Genomic DNA, 5,013 nt, shown 5'->3' with positions numbered 1-5,013 from the left:
TTCAGCTGCTTCCTCTCACTGGTCATAATGTTACAATGATCCTCAACATCACTGCTGACATTCTGATATCCACTGTCCAGAGGATGCACTACAATGTATGTATGTATGTGCGCCTTTGCATGCATGTGTATGTGTCTTAGGTAAATTTTTGTTCCCAAGATCATAACGTTCCCATGCGGGAACAATCAAATATAAAACTCTATTGCTGCTTTATTTTAATTGAAATTTTCCAAACATGTACTGTAATCATATATCTTCGTTTGGGTCTGCTGAGCGCTATTAATATCCCAAGCATCAAACTGTAAATTTGTTGCTAATTTTCTACTCTTCCAATCCAGGAGACTGAAAAAAAAAAAAAAAAAGAGTGGGGCTGGGGATGGGGGAAAATTAACTCCAATGTCCGAAGAGAGTACTGCCGTTTGCAAAGAGTCAGAGCAAAGGTAACTTGATGGTGTCAGACCTTCGCCTACACCGTTTCCCTATATAGTGATACTTCCCAAATTATTATGCTGAAACAGGGTGAAATCAAGAATGTCAATATCTTGCCACATGGGAACGCTGGGAGGAAAAAGGTTAAGAAAAGAAGTTATATTCTTAAAAAGAGGGATTATGTCTTTAAGAGAAGTAGTTACATCCATGAGAAAAGGAGTTATTTCCTTTGGAAGAGGAAATATCCTTTAAAAAGGGGAATGTATCCTTCAGAAAGGAAGTTATTTCCTTCAGAAAGGAAGTTATATCCTTAAGAAAGGAAATGATATCCTTAAGAAATGGAATTGTATCATTGAGAAAGGCAATACTATCCTCAAGAAAGGGAGCTATACCCTTAAGAAAAGGAGTTATATCATTAAGAAGTGGAATTATATCCTTAAGAAAGAATTATATCCTTAAGAAAGAATTATATCCTTTGGAAGAAGGAATATCCTTTAAAAAGGGAGATGTATCCTTAAGAAGGAAAGTTATATTCTTAAGAAAGGAAATAATATCCTTAAGAAGGGGAGATATATCCTTAAGAAGGGGAATTACTTCCTTAAGAAAAGGAATTATATCATTAAAAGGGAGATATATTCTAAAGAAAGGAAATTATAACATTATTAAGAAATAAAATTGTATCCTGAAGAAAGGGAGCTATATATTTACCAAAGGAAGTTATATCCTTAAGGATGGGCATGTATCCTTAAGAAAGGGGGTTATATCCTTAAGAAAAAGTTATATTCTTAGGAGAGCTATATTCTTAAGAAAGTCATATCCTTAAGAAAGGGAGTTATATTCTTAAAGAAAGTTACATCCTCAAGAAAGGCATTATATCCTTAAGAAAGGGAATTATATAATTAAGAAATGCAGTTAAATCCTTAAAAAAAGGAAATTATATCCTTAGGAAAAGCAGTTATATCTTTAAGTAAAGAAAAGGAGTTATATCCTTCGTAAGAGGGAATGTCCTTAAAAAAGAGAGCTGTATCCTTAAGAAAGGAAGTTATATCCCTAAGGAAGGTGGTCATAGCCTTAAGAAATAAAATTGTATCCTTAGTAAAGGGAGTTTATCTTTAAGAAAGGAAATTGTATCCTAGAGAAATGCAGTTATATCCTTAAGAAAGGGAAATATATCCTAAAGTCATATCCTTGAGAAAGGGCTTTTAATCCTTACGGATGAGCGTATCCTAAAGAAAGATAGTTATATCCTTAAGAAAAAAAGTGGTAATCTTAAGAAAAAAAAATTATATCCTTAAGAAATGGATTTATGTCTTTAAGAAAGTTATATCTTCAAGAAAGGCTATTATATCCTAAAGGAAGGGAGTTATATCCTTAAGAAAAGGAATTAAATCCTAAAGAAAGACATTTATATCTTTCAGAAAGGGAGTTATATCCTTAAGAAAGATAGTTATAATTATAAGAAAGGGGATTATATACTTAAGGAAGGGAAATATATCCTTACATAAGGCAGTTATACATTTATGAAAGGGAGTTATATCCTTAAAGAAAATTATATTCGTAAGGAAGGGAGTTATATGCTTAAGAGAGTTATACTCTTGTATAAAAAATTTACCATAGTCATTCCTTTTTGTTTTTGATAATAATAATAAATTATTATTACTATAAATATTTTCTTTGCTCTATCACAGTCCTCCAATTCGACTGGTTGGTATTTATAGTGTGGGGTTCCGGGTTGCATCCTGCCTCCTTAGGAGTCCATCACTTTTCTTACTATGTGCGCCGTCTCTAGGATCACACTCTTCTGCATGAGTCCTGGAGCTACTTCAGCCTCTAGTTTTTCTAGATTCCTTTTCAGGAATCTTGGGATCGTGCCTAGTGTCCCTATGATTATGGGTACAATTTCCACTGGCATACCCCATATCCTTCTTATTTCTATTTTCAGGTGTTGATACTTATTCACTTTTTCCCTTTCTTTCTCTTCAATTTTGGTGCCCCATGCGACATTAATGAATGAAACCTTCTTCTTGATTTTGTCAATCAACGTCACGTCTGGTCTATTTGCACTTATAACCCTATCTATTCTGATACCATAGTCCCAGAGCATCTTTGCCTGATCGTTTTCTATCACTCCTTCAGGTTGGTGCTCGTACCACTTATTAATAGTATTATTAAGGCTATAGTAGCCTTCCTTGAAGTTAAAACTTTCTTTCTTAAAGATAATAATAATAATAATAATAATAATAATAATAATAATAATAATAATAATAATAATAATAATAATAATAATAATAATAATAATAATAATAATAATAATACCAACCCAACAGAAACCAAAACAGCAACCTCCTTGGAAAAGGCGCCTGGAAAAGCAAATCATGGTGATGAGATCTGACTTGAGTAAACTGAAAGAGATGGCAGAAAAAAAGGCTAAGAAGCAAGAAAACAAGGGAGGAACTCAACGAGAAATACAAAGTACAAGAGAGGGGACTAAACAACACAATAGAAGATGTAAAACAGAGGCTTAAGGCCAAAGCACATAAGATCCAACGGTACATGAACAGGAATAAGGCATACCAACAGGACAAACTATTCGGAACCAACCAGAAAAGACTATACAGCCAACTAAGAGGGGAAGACAACCACCCAGAAATTCCTGAAGCCGAACCAAGTAAGAGACTCTGGGAAAACATATGGAGCAATCCGGTATCACACAACAAACATGCAACATGGCTCCAGCAAGTCAAGGAAGAAGAAACAGGGAGACTAAAACAAAGATTCACTGAGATCACGACAGACACAGTCAGACACCAACTAAAGAAAATGCCAAACTGGAAAGCCCCAGGTCCCGATGAGGTCCATGGATACTGGCTCAAAACCTTCAAGGCCCTACACCCACGAATAGCAGAACAACTCCAGCATTGTATCTCAAATCACCATGCACCCAAATGGATGACCACAGGAAGAACATCCTTAGTACAAAAAGACAAGAGTAAGGGAAATATAGCCAGTAACTACAGGCCTATCACCTGCCTACCAATAATGTGGAAGTTACTAACAGGTATCATCAGTGAAAGGCTGTATAACTACCTAGAGGAGAAAAACACCATCCCCCACCAATAGAAAGGCGGCAGAAGGAAGTGTAGGGGCACAAAAGACCAGCTCCTGATAGACAAAATGGTAATGAAGAACAGTAGGAGAAGGAAAACCAACCTAAGCATGGTATGAATAGACTATAAGAAAGCCTTCGACATGATACCACACACATGGCTAATAGAATGCCTGAAAATATATGGGGCAGAGGAAAACACCATCAGCTTCCTCAAAAATACAATGCGCAACTGGAATACAATACTTACAAGCTCTGGAATAAGACTAGCGGAGGTTAATATCAGGAGAGGGATCTTCCAGGGCAACTCACTGTCCCAACTACTCTCCGTAGTAGCCATGATTCCCATGACAAAAGTACTACAGAAGATGGATGCCGGGTACCAACTCAAGAAAAGAGGCAACAGAATCAACCATCTGATGTTCATGGACGACATCAAGCTGTATGGTAAGAGCATCAAGGAAATAGATACCCTAATCCAGACTGTAAGGATTGTATCTGGGGACATCAGGATGGAGTTTGGAATAGAAAAATGCGCCTTAGTCAACATACAAAAAGGCAAAGTAACGAGAACTGAAGGGATAAAGTTACCAGATGGGAGCAACATCAAACACATAGATGAGACAGGATACAAATACCTGGGAATAATGGAAGGAGGGGATATAAAACACCAAGAGATGAAGGACACGATCAGGAAAGAATATATGCAGAGACTCAAGGCGATACTCAAGTCAAAACTCAACGCCGGAAATATGATAAAAGCCATAAACACATGGGCAGTGCCAGTAATCAGATACAGCACAGGAATAGTGGAATGGACGAAGGCAGAACTCCGCACCATAGATCAGAAAACGATGAAACATATGACAATACACAAAGCACTACACCCAAGAGCAAATACGGACAGACTATACATAACACGAAAGGAAGGAGGGAGAGGACTACTAAGTATAAAGGACTGCGTCAACATCGAGAACAGAGCACTGGGGCAATATCTGAAAACCAGTAAAGACGAGTGGCTAAAGAGTGCATGGGAAGAAGGACTAATAAAAGTAGACGAAGACCCACAAATATACAGAGACAGGAGAATGACAGACAGAACAGAGGACTGGCACAACAAACCAATGCACGGACAATACATGAGACAGACTAAAGAACTAGCCAGCGATGACACATGGCAGTGGCTACAGAGGGGAGAGCTAAAGAAGGAAACTGAAGGAATGATAACAGCGGCACAAGATCAGGCCCTAAGAACCAGATATGTTCAAAGAACGATAGACGGAAATAACATCTCTCCCATATGTAGGAAGTGCAATACGAAAAATGAAACCATAAACCACATAGCAAGCGAATGCCCGGCACTTGCACAGAACCAGTACAAAAAGAGGCATGATTCAGTGGCAAAAGCCCTTCACTGGAGCCTGTGCAAGAAACATCAGCTACCTTGCAGTAATAAGTGGTACGAGCACCAACCCAAG

The sequence above is a fragment of the Macrobrachium nipponense genome, chromosome 24 (genome assembly GCF_015104395.2).
Source record: "Macrobrachium nipponense isolate FS-2020 chromosome 24, ASM1510439v2, whole genome shotgun sequence".
In the NCBI taxonomy this organism is placed as follows: domain Eukaryota; kingdom Metazoa; phylum Arthropoda; class Malacostraca; order Decapoda; family Palaemonidae; genus Macrobrachium; species Macrobrachium nipponense.
Note: the sequence above shows the minus strand (reverse complement) of the source record.